Consider the following 20,108-nt stretch of genomic DNA (forward strand, 5'->3'; position numbering starts at 1 on the left):
AAGTACATGTTCTGCAAAAAATGTTGATGGTAAACTTGAACCCCCTGCTTTTTCTACTCACCTTCCAATAGGTCGGAGGCCGAACCCAAACAATATTCCATCACCAGCTAAGAGAAGGAAGGAGAGAGAGAGAGATGGGAAGTAAAAATCGGGAGCATGAAGGCCAGAGGGGCAACGTGATGGAGAGTCAGACAAAATGTATTCCCTACACCTTCCCCACTTCAATGTTAGCATATCTGTAAGGTGGAAGAAATATGATGGAAGCTCCTCCACTACACTGCTTATACCTATCCAGACCCTTCAGATCTACCAACACTGAAGGGTTAGGGACAATACGGCCATAAGCAAACAGGAAAACGCTCATCTAGTGGTGGCGCTCCTAGTGGCCCGGGGACTTTAATGCAGGGAAACATAAGTCTGTTTTACCTCATTTCTACCAGCATGTTAAATGTGCAACCAGAGGAAGAAAAAAAACTCTAGACCACCTTTACTCCACACACAGAGACGCATATAAAGCTCTCCCTCACCCTCCATATGGCAATTCTGACCATAATTCTATCCTCCTGATTCCTGCTTACGAGCAAAAACTAAAGCAGGAAGCACTAGTTACTCGGTCAATAAAAAAGTGGTCAGATGATGCAGATGCTAAGCTATGGGAATGTTTTGCTAGCACAGACTGGAATATGTTCCTGGATTCTTCTGATGGATTTGAGGAGTCGTCCCCACAGTGACTGTACGCACATACCCCAACCAGAAGCCATGGATTACAGGCAACATTCGTACTGAGCTAAAGGGTAGAGCTGCCGCTTTCAAAGAGCGGGACTCTAACCCGGAAGCTTATAAAAATCCCACTATAACCTCAGACGAACCATCAAACAGGCAAAGCATCAGTACAGGACTAAGATTGAATTGTACTACACCGGCTCCAAAGCTCGTCGGATTTGGCAGGGCTTGCAAACTATTACAGACTACAAAGGGAAGCACTGCCGCGAGCATCCCAGTGACACAAGCCTACCAGATGAGCTAAATTATTTCTATACTCGCTTCGAGGCAAAGCAACAATGAAAAATGCATGAGAGCCTCAGCATGCATGAGAGCATCAGCTGTTCCGGACGACTGTGTGATCACGCCCTCTGTAGCCGATGTAAGTAAGACCTTTGAACAGGTCAACATTCACAAGGCCACAGGGCCAGACTGATTACCAGGATGTGTACTCCAAGCATGCACTGACCAACTGGCAAGTGTCTTCACTGACATTTTCAACCTGTCCCTGACTGAGTCTGCAATACCAACATGTTTCAAGCAGAACACCATAGTCTCTGTGCCCAAAAACACTACGGCAACCTGCCTAAATGACTACCGACCCATAACACTCACGTCTGTAGCCATGAAATGCTTTGAAAGGCTGGTCATGGCTCACAACACCATTATCCCAGAAACCCTAGACCCACTCCAATTTGCATACCGCCTCAACAGATCCACAGATGATGCAATCTCTGTTGCACTCTACACTGCCCTTTCCCACCTGGACAAAAGGAACACCTATGTGAGAATGCTGTTCATTGACTAAAGCTCAGCATTCAACACCATAGTGCCCTCAAAGCTCATCACGAAGCTAAGGACCCTGGGACTAAAGACCTCCCTCTGCAACTGGATCATGGACTTTCTGGCAGGCCGCCCCCAGGTGGTAAGGGTAGGTAACAACACATCCGCCACATCAATCCTCAACACGGGGGCTCTTCAGGGGATGCGTGCTCAGTCCCCTCCTGTACTCCCTGGTCACTCATGACTGCATTGCCATGCATGACTCCAACACCATCATTAAGTTTGCCGATGACACAACAGTGGTAGGCCTGATCACCGACAACGATGAGACGATGTCAGAGACCTGGTCGTGTTTTGCCAGGATACCGACCTCTCCCTCAACGTGATCAAGACAAAGGAGATGATTGTGGACAACAGGAAAAAGGAGGATCGAGCACGCCCCCATTCTCATCGACGGGGCTGTAGTGGAGTAGGTTGAGATCTTCAAGTTCCTTGGTGTCCACATCACCAACAAACTAACATGGTCCAAACACACCAAGACAGTCATGAAGAGGACGCGACAAAGCCTATTCCCCCTCAGGAGACTGATCAAGCAAACAATAACTGATTTGATCAACTGAACTGCTGCGCATAGCCTATATATGAAGGGCCTACATGTATTAACCTCTTGAGGATACCCTAGGATAGGGGGCGCCACAGCGCATTTTGAAAAAAAATCGTTCCCATTTTCAACGGCCTACTAATCAAACTCAGAAGATAGGGCATGCATATACTTATTATATATGGATAGAAAACACTCTAAAGTTTCTAAAACTGTTTGAATGGTGTCTGTGAGTATAACAGAACTCATTTGGCAGGCAAAACCCTGAGACATTTTCTGACAGGAAGTGGATACCTGATGTGTTGTATTGAGTTCTAACCTATCCCATTGAAAAACACAGGGGTTTAGGAATATTTTGGCACTTCCTATTGCTTCCACTAGATGTCGCCAGTCCTTTCACAGTGGTTTGAGCCTTATAGAGTCAAAACTCAGTGAATGACAGGAGTTTGAAATTGGTCACAGGGGATGGGCCATCACCATTATGACGCCGGCGGCCATGTCTGCCCCCACCTTTGGAAACGGTTTTAAAGGCAGTGAAATCATCCCCCTCGAATCTTATTGGCTCTCTTGGTGTTAGTGGCCCTGAACATTTATTTTATACAACGTTTGACATGTTTGAACGAACCTACATGCGCGAGGATTGCTTTCAGTATGAAGTGCAGAGCTGCGTTTGGAGAGAGCCATAGGACGCGCTACCAACATCAGGCTAATGGAACGTGAAGTATGGACTTTTTGACCGAAAATACATCTGTTGTGGACCTGGGATGCTTTCTGATGAAGACAACTAAAGGTAGGCGATTATTGACAATATTATTGAAGATGAGATGGTTCATACTGTTGCATCCAAGATGGCGCCGAGCACTGTATATTAGCTGATTTTCTGAGTATCGCATCTCCTTTTATCGCAAAGTGTGATTACCCAGTAAAGTTAATTTAAAATCTGGTATGACGGGTGTTCTCAAGAGATATTCATCTATAAATGTTAGATTGACAATATACATTTAAAAAATCGTTATAGTATAGCAATTTATTGAAACGTAGCATTGTTTACCGGGACGCTTTTGAGGGGAAATTAGGTAGTCAACGTCAGACAGAGATGTAAAATGCTGTTTTTATATATAAATATGACCTTTATTGAACAAAAGAATGCATGCATTGTATAACATGATGTCCTAGGGGTGCCATCTGATGAAGTTTGTAAAAGGTTAGTGCTACATTTAGCTGTTTATTGATAATATGTGATGGAAGTGGTTGGTCGGAAAATGGCTATGAAGCTGCTTTTTACGATGGACTCATCTAATATAATCTAATGATTTGCTTTTCCTGTAAAACCTTTTTGAAATCGGACGACGTGGGTCGATTCAGGAGAGGTGTATCTATAAAAAAAAAAAATATTTTTAATTTTTGTAAAAAATTATGATAATTTTTTAATGCTAATTGGCGATATGATTTTTCGCTGGATTTTGATCCCGCTAACGGGATCAGATGCTCAAGATTAACTTTCACAGCGAATACTTATGTTTATACATTTTGCGCGAATTAATTGAACATCTCCAAATCCATCATAAAAAAATTGTGCACCCATTTAATGCAACACTTGCTGTTAATAGATTGCAAAGCAGCATAAAACTGAGCTAAACATTCGTAAATGACACATACACTTTCTCATTCATAGCCTAACAACGCATATCAAGTGCAAGTGTGCTGTTTAGCTCACATTTACTGCAGATTGCTAAAATATCCTAATGATTATGATCACACATTCTCAATTCAAATATTATGGCGACACTATACCAGAGATGGTTTAGAAACTTGGGAACCAAGCTCTAGTTATCAGTGTAGCCTATTATTGCTTGGACTAGCTGAAATATCTTTATGCCTAGAAAAATAAAACTCCAGGCTTCTAGCCTTTAGCTCAGTACGGATGTTGCCTGTTATCCATGGCTTCTGGTTGGGATATGTACGTACGGTCACTGTGGGGACGACGTCGTCGATGCACTTATTTGAAGAACCTAAAATATACACAGCTCAAAAAAATAAAGGGAACACTTAAACAACACAATGTAACTCCAAGTCAATCACACTTCTGTGAAATCAAACTGTCCACTTAGGAAGCAACACTGATTGACAATACATTTCACATGCTGTTGTGCAAATGGAATAGACAACAGGTGAAAATTATAGGCAATTAGCAAGACACCCCCAATAAAGGAGTGGTTCGGCAGGTGGTGACCACAGACCACTTCTCAGTTGTTATGCTTCCTGGCTGATGTTTTGGTCACTTTTGAATGCTGGCGGTGCTTTCACTCTAGTGGTAGCATGAGACGGTGTCTACAACCCACACAAGTGGCTCAGGTAGTGCAGCTCATCCAGGATGGCACATCAATGCGAGCTGTGGCAAGAAGGTTTGCTGTGTCTGTCAGCGTAGTGTCCAGAGCATGGAGGCGCTACCAGGAGACAGGCCAGTACATCAGGAGACGTGGAGGAGGCCGTAGGAGGGCAACAACCCAGCAGCAGGACCACTACCTCCGCCTTTGTGCAAGGAGGAGCAGGAGGAGCACTGCCAGAGCCCTGCAAAATGACCTCCAGCAGGCCACAAATGTGCATGTGTCTGCTCAAACGGTCAGAAACAGACTCCACGAGGGTGGTATGAGGGTCCGACGTCCACAGGTGGGGGTTGTGCTTACAGCCCAACACCGTGCAGGACGTTTGGCATTTGCCAGAGAACACCAAGATTGGCAAATTCGCCACTGGCGCCCTGTGCTCTTCACAGATGAAAGCAGGTTCACACTGAGCACGTGACAGACGTGACAGAGTCTGGAGACGCCGTGGAGAACGTTCTGCTGCCTGCAACATCCTCCAGCATGACCGGTTTGGCGGTGGGTCAGTCATGGTGTGGGGTGGCATTTCTTTGGGGGGCCGCACAGCCCTCCATATGCTCACCAGCGGTAGCCTGACTGTCATTAGGTACCGAGATGAGATCCTCAGACCCCTTGTGAGACCATATGCTGGTGCGGTTGGCCCTGGGTTCCTCCTAATGCAAGACAAGGCTAGACCTCATGTGGCTGGAGTGTGTCAGCAGTTCCTGCAAGAGGAAGGCATTGATGCTATGGACTGGCCCGCCCGTTCTCCAGACCTGAATCCAATTGAGCACATCTGGGACATCATGTCTCGCTCCAATCACCAACGCCACGTTGCACCACAGACTGTCCAGGAGTTGGCGGATGCTTTAGTCCAGGTCTGGGAGGAGATCCCTCAGGAGACCATCCGCCACCTCATCAGGAGCATGCCCAGGCGTTGTAGGGAGGTCATACAGGCAAGTGGAGGCCACACACACTACTGAGCCTCATTTTGACTTGTTTTAAGGACATTACATCAAAGTTGGATCAGCCTATAGTGTGGTTTTCCACTTTAATTTTGAGTGTGACTCCAAATCCAGACCTCCATGGGTTGATAAATTGGATTTCCATTGATTATTTTTGTGTGATTTTGTTGTCAGCACATTCAACTATGTAAAGAAAAAAGAATTTAATAAGATTATTTCTTTCATTCAGATCTAGGATGTGTTGTTTAAGTGTTCCCTTTATTTTTTTGAGCAGTGTATAAAAACAGCATTTTACATCGGCGCGTGACGTTCAGAAAATATTTTCCTTCAAATGCTTCCGGTGAATCAGCACTACAATTTACAAAATTACTATTCGAAAACATTGTTATAATGTAATATTGTCATTCAAAGAATTATAGATTAACATCTCGTGAATGCAACCGCATTGCCAGATTTAAAAATAACTTTACTGGGAAATCACACTTTGCAATAAACGAGGTGCTATGCTCAGAAAAATAGGCTAGGCGATACAGGTTAGCGCCATCTTGGAACCATCTAAAATCAAATATACTATTGTAAATATTCCCTTACCTTTGATTATCTTCATCAGAAGGCACTTCCAGGAATCCCAGGTCCACAACAAATGTAGTTTTGTTCGAAAAAGTGAATAATTTATGTCCCAATAGCTCCTTCTTGTTAGCGCGTTCCGAAGGCCACTCATAATGTACGAGGCGCGCGGGACTTGTCGTCACGAATGTGCAAATAACATAAATCTTTAGGGCCTTTTTCAATCAGAGCTTCAATAATATTCAAGGCGGACGATTGCATTGTCTTACTAAACGTTTCGGAACGAGAGGGTACCCACGGGCGCCCGCGTCATAGTAGTAAAGGCCCTCCCCCTATGGCCAACTTTCCAGGCCTCTCGTTCTGTCAGTTTTTACCGGAGAAGACTCAAACCACTTTGTAAAGACTAGTGGAAGCCTTAGGAAGTGCTAAATGAATCCTAACTCACGGTGTGTTTCATAGGCAAAGTGTTGAAGGTGATTCCACAAATCAGATTTCCACTTCCTGCATGGAATCTTCTCAGGTTTTGGCCTGCCATATGAGTTCTGTTATACTCACAGACACCATTCAAACAGTTTTGGAAACTTTAGAGTGTTTTCTATCCAAATATACTAATGATATGCATATTCTAGTTACTGGGCAGGAGTAGTAACCAGATTAAATCGGGTACGTTTTTTATCCGGCCGTGCAAATACTGCCCCCTAGCCCCAACAGTTAACATTGCCTGCTAACATGAATTTCATTTAACTAGGGAAAATGTGTCACTTCTCTTGCAACAGAGTCAGGGTATATGCAGCAGTTTGGACCACCTGGCTCGTTGCGAACTGTGAAGACTATTTCTTCCTAACAAAGACAGCAGACTTCGCCAAACGTGGGATGATTTAACAAAAGCGCATTTGCGAAAAAAGCACAATCGTTGCACGACTGTACCTAACCATAAACATCAATGCCTTTCTTAAAATCAATACACAGAAGTATATATTTTTAAACCTGCATATTTAGCTAAAAGAAATCCAGGTTAGTAGGCAATATTAACCAGGTGAAATTGTGTCACTTCTCTTGCGTTCATTGTACGCAGAGTCAGGGTATATGCAACAGTTTGGGCCGCCTGGCTCGTTGCGAACTAATTTGCCAGATTTTTACGTTATTATGACATAACATTGAAGGTTGTGCAATGTAACAGCAATATTTAGACTTAGGGGTGCCATCCGTTAGATAAAATACGGAACGGTTCCGTATTTCACTGAAAGGAAAAACGTTTTGTTTTTCAGATGATAGTTTCCGGATTCGACCATATTAATGACCTAAGCCTCGTATTTCTGTGTGTTATTATGTTATAATTAAGTCTATGATTTGATAGAGAAGTCGGACTGAGCGGTGGTAGCCAGCAGCAGGCTCGTAAGCATTCATTCAAACAGCACTTTCGTGCGTTTTGCCAGCAGCTCTTCGCTGTGCTCTTCACTGTGCTCTTCATTGCGCTGTTTATGACTTCAAGCCTATCAACTCCCGAGATTAGGCTGGTGTAACCGATGTGAAATGGCTAGCTAGTTAGCCGGGTGCATGCTAATAGCATTTCAAACATCACTCGCTCTGAGACTTGGAGTAGTTGTTCCCCTTGCTCTACATGGGTAACGCTGCTTCGAGGGTGGCTGTTGTCGATGTGTTCCTGGTTCGAGCCCAGGTAGGAGCGAGGAGAGGGACGAAAGCTATACTGTTACACTGGCAATACTAAAGTGCCTATAAGAACATCCAATCATATAGAGAGAAATAGTCCTATAATTCCTATAATAACTACAACCTAAAACTTCTTACCTGGGAATATTGAAGACTCATGTTAAAAGGAACCACCAGCTTTCATGTTCTCATGTTCTGAGCAAGGAACTTAAACGTTAGCTTTCTTACATGGCACATATTGCACTTTTACTTTCTTCTCCAACACTTTGTTTTTGCATTATTTAAACCAAATTGAACATGTTTCATTATTTATTTGAGGCTAAATTGATTTTATTGATGTATTATATTAAGTTAAAATAAGTGTTCATTCAGTATTGTTGTAATTATCATTATTACAAATAAATAAAAATCGCCCGATTAATTGGTATCGGCTTTTTTTGGTTCTCCAATAATCGGTATCGGCGTTGAAAAATCATAATCGGTCGACCTCTAATCTTAACCCTACAGCACACAATGACATTCTAGACAATTCTGTGCTTCCAACTTTGTGGCAACAGTTGGGGAAGGCCATTTCATGTTTCAGCATAACAATAACTCAGTGCACAAAGCGAGGTCCATACAGAAATGGTTTGTCGAGATCGGTGTGGAAGAACTTGACTGGCCTGTACAGAGCCCTGACCTCAAACCCATCTAACACCTTTGAGATGAATTGAAACGCCGACTGCGAGCCTAATCTCCTAACGTCAGTGCCCGACCTCACTAATGCTCGTGGCTGAATGGAAACAAGTCCCAGAAGCGATGTTCCAACATTTAGGGGAAAGCCTTCCCAGAAACTGGACGCTTTAATAGCAGCAAGGGGGGGGACCACCTCCATATTAATGCCCATGATTTTGATACTTTTGGTCATGAAGTGTAAGTGTTCACACCCCTGAGTGAAAACAAGCAACTTTGGCAGCAATTACAGCTGTGATTCTTACTGGGCAAGTCTAAGAGCTTTCCACACCTGGATTGTGCAACAATTGCCCATTGTTATTTTCAAAATTCTGTCAAATTTGTTGTTGATCATTGCTAGACAACCATTTTTAGGTCTTCCCATAGATTTTCAAGTAGATTTAAGTCAAAATTGTAACTCCGCCACTCAGGAACATTCACCGTCTTCTTGGTAAGCAACTCCAGTGTAGATTTGGCCTTGTGTTTTAGGTTATTCTCCTGCTTAAAGGTGAATTTGTCTCCTAGTGTCTGGTGGAATGGAGACTGAACCAGGTTTTCCTCTCAGGATGTTGCCTGTGCTTAGTGTTTCTTTATCGTGAAAAACTCCCGAGTCCTTAACTATTACAAGCAAACCCAGAACATGATGCATCCACCACTACAGTGGTTGCTCCACTAAAAGTTTTGTGATTATGCTGCGGGATTTAGAGGTAATTTGTGGTTTAGTACAGTACCCTGCATCACCACTTCATTGCTCCAGACCAGCGTAAGGGAGAGTTAGAGCACTGATTATGCTTTTGGGTCCTACTGTGTCTCTAACTGACAATGAATGGGCAACATAATCCTATATAGAAACTGATAATTGTGCACGACTTCAGTATTACTTACTGAAAATGTTGTTAGACTAAGGGTTTTATTATTTTATTTTGAACTTACTGTAGGCCACTCCCGACCGGTCACGTTGTACAGCGCCTGAGTGTCGCAACGGTCTAAGACACTGCATAGCAACACAGCTTGCACTGCTACAGATGCTGGCCACGACTGAGAAACCCATGAGATGACTGTAGGTTTTAGTTTTTTCTCCCTCTAAAAACAGAAATAAATCATTCTAAATAACGAACTGGCTTTATTTACAAATTAGTGAGAATGTCTCAGCCCATGTTCAAGAATTGCCTTTTTCCTCACACACTCACTAAATGAAAATTAAATCTCCAAAATAGTTACTTTATAAAAATAGATTATTATAATAAAATGTATTTATATAAAAGCCCCTCACAGATCCTAACGGAAAATCCTCCTTAGATAATAATTTAAAATACTCCAATCTTATAAATGTAATTATTGACGGAGTCACATCATTGAAAAAAATATTTTTAGATATACTGTAGGCCTACCATAGGCGAAATGAGTATTGGTTACACTATATTTAGGGTGTGGAAATATTATGTCCCTTAGATATTAATTTAGAATCCTCCAATCATCTTATGCTGTAGCCTACTCCCGACCGTCACGTTATACAGCGCAATATTTTCCATTCCATCCTAACGGAAACCCAGAGGGTTTTGTTTTTCCTCGGGAATAGAAACAGCATTATATTAATCAAATTAAGCCACATTTCTTAAAATCAATCCCATGTGCTATGTTATTACAAAAAAGGTTTTAAATTCTCTAGTAATGCTAATATGGGAGACTATCAAATGCTTCTCAAAGTTGCCTCTGGTGGTCAAACTAGCACTAACTTGCAGTAACAGAAGAAATGGCTGATTATTAAATGACGTGCCACAGAATGCTGTGGCAGCACGCAGGGTGTGCCACAGTATGACGCAACTTTTAAAGGAGGAACCACTGTAGGCTGAAAATATGGAGAGTTGTACTCACTAATGTGTTGTATTGGATTCGCCTCAAACATAACACTGTATTCAGGACAAAAAGTTTAATCGTTTTCCCACATGTTTTGCAATATTACTTTAGTGCCTTGTTGCAATCAGGATGCATTTTTATATATATATTTTTTCTTCTGTACAGGCTTCCTTCTTTTCACTCTGTCAATAACATTCGTATTGTGGAGTAACTACAATGTTGAACCATCCTCATTTTTCTATCACAGCCATTAAACTCTGCAATTGTTTTAAAGTCACCATTGGCCTCATGATGAAATCCCTGAGCGGTTTCCTTCCTTTCTAGCAACTGAGTTAGAAAGGACGCCTGTATCTTTGTATTGAAACAACATCCAAAGTGTAATTAATAACTTCACCATGCTCAAAATATTAAATGTCTGCTTTTTTTACCCATCTACCAATAGGTGCCCTTCTTCACAAGGCACTGGACATCCTCCCTGGTCTTTGTGGTTGAATCTGTGTATGTATGAATCTGTGTATGTATGGGGTACAGAAATGCGGTAGTCATTCAAGAGTGAGTCCATACAATTTATGTGACTTGTTAAGCAAAGTTTAACTCCTGAACTTATTTAAGTTTGCCATAACAAAGGAGTTGAATCAAAACATTTCAGCTTTACATTTTTTATTAATTTGTAAAAATGTCTAAAAACAATTCCACTTTGACATTATGGAGTATAGCATGTAGGCCAGTCACACATAATCTCAATGTAATCCATGTGAAATTCAGGCTGTAACAACATAATGTCAAAAGTCAAAGGGTGTGAATACTTTCTGAAGGCACTAACTAGACCTCCAGATGTCCTGCATGCATTGAATTTGTATGCACTTTCCCAATTCTTACAATAAATCATACACGCAAAGCAGTTGCTGCTCTCTTTCTCCTCCCCATATTTCATTAACAATCTCATAATATTGGCAATGAAAAACATAGCACTGTAAATGAGACTTGTCAAAGATCACTTTAACGTTAACTTTGTAATTGAAGGCAGTCCATCAACACTGACATCACTAGGTTCCCATAATGAGTTCCCATAAAAGGAGAAGCAGGTCTAGCAGGCTAACTTAATTACGTTTCAAGTCCATAGCTGGCAGTTTGTTATCATACATACACATAAACAAGTAGATAACTTAGTTAGCTAGCTAACTAAGTTACAAAGATAAACGCCATACATCCAGAAAGCCAGTCCTAGGTAACTTGACTAGCCATCCGACCCAATGAATATTTAAATAGACGATAGCGGATCGATAAAAGGGATGTATTCATTACGTCTTGCAACAGAAAAAGTTTACAGTTTAAGAACCAAACGGAAGAAAACAGAGCAAACGAAACGAAACGGTGAGGAACCTACTTACCTGAATTTGTCCAATAGAAACTATCGTTTTCATTGCAAAACATTTTCCGTTGGAGTAAACTGTTTGTTGCAAAACGTCTTGCAACAGAATCGATGTAATGAATACACCCCACCTGATAAATCGCTCACTCAACAACAACTAGAGGACAGAAAGCACATTTTGCCCCGCGGTAGCTAGTTGGGTAACGGTACATGCATTTGGTGAAATGGCTGTTGCTGGCATTGCTAACTAATATTAGCTTACGTTACAGTAGCAATGAAAAACATAATTTGAGAGGTTGCTAGCAAGCGAACGTTAGCCAATTTAATGATTCATGACAAGTCTTAGCGTGGCTTTTGGAATCCACTGTAGCGAGCGAGCTAGCTTGCCTGGGAAGTAAAATATGTTCTAACTTAATTCAACACGAGCGAGCTACATTGTTTTCGTTGATACGCCATTCCATTTTTTCCTTCCCAAACGAATTAGCTAGCTAGAATAAGCGGTGCCAGTCATTCAATCAAAATGCTAGCTGACGAGCTGGTCTTCTCAGCAGCAATGAGCGGAGTACTTATTAATGTGGTTTTCGGGCAGACTAGATGCTGTGTTGCGTACTGCAGGTCGGAGGTCGTATTGCACATTTTGGTTAAAGGTCACACCCGGGGGCCTCTCAGTCGACTCACTCCCCCTCGGACTATCCTCTACTCTCTTCACTGCCTCAGCATTGGAAACTTTCTGCCTCCCTCAAACTCTGTCAATCTCAACCTGACGCTCTTCTTCTATTGGGTTTAGACGGTTGGCATCCAATATGTTGCATTATCGCCCCCAACTGGACTATAGAGAATGCCATTATTCTGTACTTTGTGATACAAAATGGAAAAAGGGGTATAGAGAGCGAAAAAAATACAAACTTCCAACTAACCGTACACTCATTAAAAACCCCATTCAACTACTTTGACCCTATCTGCTCAAATCAAATCATTTTGTATTGCTCACATACACATATAAAATCCAACTGAATTGGTCACATACATATTTAGCAGATGTGGGTGAAGCGAAATGCTTGTGTGAGCTATCTCCAACAGTGTAGTAGTATATAACAATTCACAACAATACACACGAATCTCGAAATAAAATATTGGAATTAAGAAATAAATATTAGGATGAACATTGTCGGATTGGCATTGACTAGAATACAGTAGAATACAGTATATACATACAGTACCAGTCAAAAGTTTGGACACGCCTACTCATTCCAGAGTTGTTATATTTACTATTTTGTACACTGTAGAATAATAGTAAAGACATCAAAACTATGAAATAACACATATGGAATCATGTAGTCTCCCAAAAAGTGTTAAATAAACATATATTTGAAATTCTTCAAAGTAGCCACCCTTTTCCTTGATGACAGCTTTGGACATTCTTGGCATTCTCTCAACCAGCTTCATGAAATAGTCACCTGGAATGCATTTCAAATAACAGGTGTGCCATATTGCCATATTACATTTCTTTCATTCATAATGTGTTTGAGCCAATCAGTTGTGTTGTGACAATGTATGGGGTAGTATACAGAAGATAGCCCTATTTGGTAAAAGACTAAAGAAGAAACTTTAAAAGTTATTGAAATATTCCGTATTGACTGACCTTCGTGTCATAAAGTAATGATGGACTGTCATTTATCTTTGCTTATTTGAGCTGTTCTTACCATAATATGGACTTGGTCTTTTACCTAAAGGGCTATCTTCTGTATACTACCTGTCACGACTTCCGCCGAGGTCGGTCCCTCTCCTCGTTCTGTCGGCGTTCAGCGGTCGACGTCACCAGTCTTCTAGCCAACGCCGATCCACCTTTTATTTTCCATTTGTTTTGTCTTGTATTTCCGCACACCTGGTTTGCATTCCCTCATTACTCGTCTTGCATATAACCCCTGTTTCCCCCCATGTCTGTGTATGGAATTGTTATGTGTAAATGTATGTGTACTCCAGGCTGGTTTGCGCTGAGTTATTTTAACCCATGTGTGGTTAGTTTTCTGAGTGCCGTGTTTTGTTCGCCTCAATAAAGGGCTTCATTTGCTACGCATTTCTGCTCTCCTGCACCTGACTTCCCTGCAGCCAGTTACGCACTCCATTACACTACCCCTACATTGTCACAACACAACTGATTGGCTCAAATGCATCAAGAAGGAAAGAAATGTAATATGGCAATATTCCAGGTGAAGCTGGTTGAGAGAATGCAAAGATTGTGCAAAGCTGTCATCAAGGCAAAGGGTGGCTACTTTGAAGAAACTCCCCAAAATATATATATGTTGATTTGTTTAACTCTTTTTTTGGTTATTTCAATAGTTTAGGTGTCTTCACTATTATTCTACAATGTAGAAAATAGTAAAAATAAAGAAAAACCCTTGAATGGGTCGGTTATGTCCAATTTTTGACTGGTACTGTACATATCTACCTCAATTTCCTCGTACCGCTGCACATCGACCCAGTACTGGTATCACATGTACAGTTGAAGTCGGAAGTTTACATACACTTAGGTTGGAGTCATTAAAACTCGTTTTTCAACCACTCCATACATTTCTTGTTAACAAGCGATAGTTTTGCATGACACAAGTAATTTTTCCAACAATTGTTTACAGACAGATTACTTCACTTATAATTCCAGTGGGTCAGAAGTTTACATACACTAAGTTGACTGTGCCTTTAAACAGCATGGAAAATTCCAGAAAACTATGTCGTGGCTTTAGAATCTTCTGATAGGCTAATTGACATCATTTGAGTCAATTGGAGGTGTACCTGAGAATGTACTTCAAGGCCTACCTTCAAACTCAGTGCCTCTTTGCTTGACATCATGGGAAAATCAAAAGAAATCAGCCAAGACCTCAGAAGAAAAATTGTAGACCTCCACTAGTCTGGTTCATCCTTGGGAGCAATTTCCAAACCCCTGAAGGTACCACGTTCATCTGTATAAACAATAGTACGCAAGTTTAAACACCATGGGACCACGCAGCCGTCATACCGCTCAGGAAGGAGACGCGTTCTGTCTCCTAGAGATGAACGTACTTTGGTGTGAAAAGTGCAAATCAATCCCAGAACAACAGCAAATGACCTTGTGAAGATAATGGAGGAAACCGGTACAAAAGTATCAATACCCACAGTTAAACGAGTCCTATATCGACGAAAACTAAAAGGCCGCTCAGCAAGAAAGAAGCCACTGCTCCAAAACCGCCATAAAAAAGCCAGACTATGGTTTGCAACTGCACATGGGGACAAAGATCGTACTTTTTGGAGAAATGTCCTCTGGTCTGATTAAAATAGAACTGTTTGACCATAATGACCATCGTTATGTTTGGAGGAAAAAAAGGGGCGGCTTGCAAGCCGAAGAACAACATCCCAACCGTGAAGCCCGGGGGTGGCAGCATCATGTTGTGGGGGTGCTTTGCTGCAGGAGGGACTGGTGCACTTCACAAAATAGATGGCTTCATGAGGGAGGAAAATGATGTGGATATATTGAAGCAACATCTCAAGACATCAGTCAGGGAGTTAAAGCTTGGCTGGTCTTCCAAATGGACAATGACCCCAAGCATACTTCCAAAGTTGTGGCAAAATGGCTAAAGGACAACAAAGTCAAGGTATTGGAGTGGCAATCACAAAGCCCTGACCTCAATCCCATAGAAAATGTGTGGGCAGAACTGAAAAATTGTGTGTGAGCAAGGAGGCCTACAAACCTGACTAAGTTACACCAGCTCTGTCAGGAGGAATGGGCCAAAATTCACCCAACTTATTGTGGGAAGCTTGTGGAAGGCTACCTGAAATGTTTGACCCAAGTTAAACAATTTAAAGGCAATGCTACCAAATACTAATTGAGTGTATGTAAACTTCTGACCCACTGGGAATGTGATGAAAGAAATAAAAGCTGAAATGAATCATTCTCTCTACTATTATTCTGACATTTCACATTCTTAAAATAAAGTGGTGATCCTAACTGACCTAATACAGGGAATTTTTACTAGGATTAAATGTCAGGAAAACTGAGTTTAAATGTATTTGGCTAAGGTGTATTTAATCTTCCGACTTCAAACCTGCCATAATTAAAAATAAATAAATTCACATATAAATAGATAAATAAATACATCCACACAAATAAATAAATGAACAAGGAAATACAAAAATACTGACCAAAATGTATTTATTTTTCTCTTCATATCTGTACAGTCGTGACCAAAAGTTTTGAGAATGACACAAATATTAATTTTCACAAAGTCTGCTTCCTCAGTTTGTATGATGGCAATTTGCATATACTCCAGAATGTTATGAAGAGTGATCAGATGAATTGCAATTAATTGCAATGTCCCTCTTTGCCATGCAAATGAACTGAATCCCCAAAAACATCTCCACTGCATTTCAGCCCTGCCACAACAAAAACAAACTGACATCATGTCAGTGATTCTTTCGTTAACACAGGTGTGAGTGTTGACGAGGACAAGGCTGGAGATCACTCTGTCATGCTGATTGAGTTCGAATAACAGACTGGAAGCTTCAAAAGGAGGGTGGTGCTTGGAATCATTGTTCTTCCTCTGTCAACCATGGTTACCTGCAAGGAAACATGTGTCGTCATCTTTGCTTTGCACAAAAAGGGCTTCACATGCAAGGATATTGCTGCCAGTAAGATTGCACCTAAATCAACCATTTATCTGATCATCAAGAACTTCAAGGAGAGAGGTTCAGTTGTTGTGAAGAAGGCTTCAGGGCGCCCAAGAAAGTCCAGGAAGCGCCAGGACCGTCTCCTAAAGTTGATTCAGCTGCCGGATCGGGGCACCACCAGCACAGAGCTTACTGCAGCAGGCAGGTGTGAGTGCATCTGCACGCACAGTGAGGTGAAGACTTTTGGAGGATGGCCTGGTGTCAAGAAGGGCAGCAAAGAAGCCACTTCTCTCCAGGAAAAACATCAGGGACAGACTGATATTCTGCAAAAGGTACAGGGATTGGACTGCTGAGGACCTGGGTAAAGTCATTTTCTCTGATGAATCCCCTTTCTGATTGTTTGGGGCATCCGGAAAAAGCTTGTCCGGAGAAGACAAGGTGAGCGCTACCATCAGTCTTGTGTCATGCCAACAGTAAAGCATCCTGAGACCATTCATGTGTGGGGTTGCTTCTCAGCCAAGGGAGTGGGCTCACTCACAATTTTGCCTAAGAACACAGCCATGAATAAAGAATGGTACCAACACATCCTCCGAGAGCAACTTCTCCCAACCATCCAGGAACAGTTTGGTGACCAACAATGCCTTTTCCAGCATGATGGAGCACCTTGCCATAAGGCAAAAGTGATAACTAAGTGTCTCGGGGAACAAAACATCGATATTTTCGGTCCATGGCCAGGAAACTCCCCAGACCTTAATCCCATTGAGAACTCCAAGCATTGATTTTGCAAGAATGGCCTGCCATCAGTCAGGATGTGGCCCAGAAGTTAATTGACAGCATGCCAGGGCAGATTGCAGAGGTCTTGAAAAAGAAGGGTCAACACTGCAAATATTGACTCTTTGCATCAACTTCATGTAATTGTCAATAGAAGCCTTTGACACTTATGAAATGCTTGTAATTATACTTCAGTATTCCATAGTAACATCTGACAAAAATATCTAAAGACACTGAGGCAGCAGACTTTGTGAAAAAATTAATATTTGTGTCATTCTCAAAACTTTTGGCCACGACTGTATGTATTCAATTATTTATCTAATTATTCACACTTTCGTCCATTTTATTCATTTATATACACTGAACAAAAATATAAATGCAACATACAACAATTTCAGAGATTTTACTGAGTAGCAGTTCATATAAGGAAATCAGTCAATTGAAATAAATTCATTAGGCCATAATCTATGGATTTCACATGACTGGGAATACAGAAATGCGTATGTTGGTCAAAAAAAAAGTTATGGGCGTGGATCAGAAAACCAGTCAGTATCTGGTGTGACCACCATTTGCCTCATGCTGCACAACACATCTCCTTCATACAGAGTTGATTTGGCTGATGATTGTGGCCTCTGAAATGTTTTCCCACTCCTCTTCAATGGCTGTGCGAACTTCCTGGATATTGGCGGGAACTGGAACACGGTGTCGTACACGTTGTAAACGTGCTCAATGGGTGACATGTCTGGTGAGTATGCAGGCCATGGAAGAACTGGGCTATTTTCAGCTTCCAAAATGGTGTACAGATCCTTGCGACATGGGGCTATGAATTATCATGCTGAAACGAGGTGATGCCGGCAGATTAATGGCACAACAATGGGCCTCGGGATCTTGTCATGGTAGCTCTGTGCATTTAAACTGTCTTTGATAAAATGCATTGTGTTCGTTGTCCATTGCTTATGCCTGCCCATACCATAACCCTACCGCTACCCTAGGGCACTCTGTTAACAGTGTTGACACCAGTATCTGCTCACCCACACAACGCCATACACACTATCTGCCATCTGCCCGGTACAGTTAAAACTGGGATTCATTTGTGAAGAGCACACTTCTCCAGCGAGCCAGTGGCCATAGAAGGTGAGCATTTGCCCACTGAAGTCGGTTACGACGTCGAACTGCAGTCAGGTCAAGACCCTGGTTAGGATCACAAGCACGCAGATGAGCTTCCCTGAGACAGTTTCTGACAGTTTGTGCAGAACTTCTTCGGTTGTGTAAACCCACAGTTTCATCAGCTGTCCAGGTGGCTGGTCTCAGACGATCCCACAGGTGAAGAAAGCGGATGTGGAGGTCCTGGGCTGGCGTGGTTACATGTGGTCTGCAGTTGTGAGGCCGGTAGAACGTACCGCCAAATTCTCTAAAATGATGTTGGAGGCGGCTTATGGTAGAGAAATTAACATTCAATTCTCTCACAACAGCTCTGGTGGACATTCCTGCAGTCAGCATGCTAACTGCACGCTCCTTCAAAACTTGAGACATCTGTGGTATTGTGTTGTGTGACAAAACTGCACATTTTAGAGTGGCCTTTTATTGTCCCCAGTTTAATGATCATGCTGTTTAATCAGCTTCTTGATATGCCACACCTGTCAGGTGGATGGATTATCTTGGCAAAGGAGAAATACTAACTAACAGGGACGTAATCAAATTTGTGCACAACATGTTTGAGAAGTCAGCTTTTTGTGGCAGCCTAGTTGTTAAAAGCGTTGGGCAGGTAACCAAAAGGTCGCTGTTTCGAATCCTCAAGCCGACTAGCCTGTTAGGGCTAGGGGGCAGTATTGACACGGCTGGATAAAAAACGTACCCGATTTAAGCTGGTTACTACTCCTGCCCAGTAACTAGAATATGCATCTAATTATTGGCTTTGGATAGAAAACACCCTAAAGTTTCTAAAACTGTTTGAATGGTGTCTTTGAGTATAACAGAACTCATATGGCAGGCCAAAACCTGAGAAGATTCCATGCAGGAAGTGGCCTGTCTGACAATTTCTTGCCCTTCTTGATTATCTCTATCCATTACAGAGGATCTATGCTGTTACGTGACACTTCCTACGGCTCCCATGGGCTCTCAGAAGGCGGCAAAAAGCTGAATTGTGGCTTTGCAGGCTCTGGCTGAAAAAAAGTAGCGCGTTTGGGTAGTGGCTGATTACAGTACTGTGAGACTCAGGCTCGTGCCCGCGTCGACAGAATGCTTTGTTTTCTTTCGTCTGTTTACCTAAACGCAGATTCCCGGTCGGAATATTATCGCTTTTTTACGAGAAAAATGGCATAAAAATGGATTTTAAACAGCGGTTGACATGCTTCGAAGTACGGTAATGGAATATTTAGACATTTTTTGTCACGAATTGCGCCATGCTCGTGACCCTTATTTACACTTCGGATAGTGTCTTGAACGCACGAACAAAACGCCTCTATTTGGATATAACAATGGATTATTTTGGACCAAAGCAACATTTGTTATTGAAGTAGCAGTCCTGGGAGTGCATTCTGACGAAGAACACCAAAGGTAATCAAACTTTTGTAATAGTAAATCGGAGTTTGGTCAGGGCTAAACTTGGTGGGTGTCTAAATAGCTAGCCGTGATGGCTGGGCTATGTACTCAGAATATTGCAAAATGTGCTTTCACCGAAAAGCTATTTTAAAATCGGACACCTCGATTGCACAAAGGAGTTCTGTATCTATAATTCTTAAAATAATTCTTATGTTTTTTGTGAACGTTTATCGTGAGTAATTTAGTAAATTCACCGGAGGTTTGCGGGGGGTATGCTAGTTCTGAACGTCACATGCTAATGTAAAAAGCTGGTTTTTGATATAAATATGAACTTGATAGAACAAAACATGCATGTATTGTATAACATAATGTCCTAGGTGTGTCATCTGATGAAAATCATCAAAGGTTAGTGCTGCATTTAGCTGTCTTCAGGGTTTTTGTGACATTATATGCTAGCTTGAAAAATGGGTGTCTATTTCTGGCTGGGTACTCTGCTGACATAATCTAAT

The sequence above is a fragment of the Salmo salar genome, chromosome ssa19, assembly GCF_905237065.1.
Source record: "Salmo salar chromosome ssa19, Ssal_v3.1, whole genome shotgun sequence".
Lineage (NCBI taxonomy): Eukaryota > Metazoa > Chordata > Actinopteri > Salmoniformes > Salmonidae > Salmo > Salmo salar.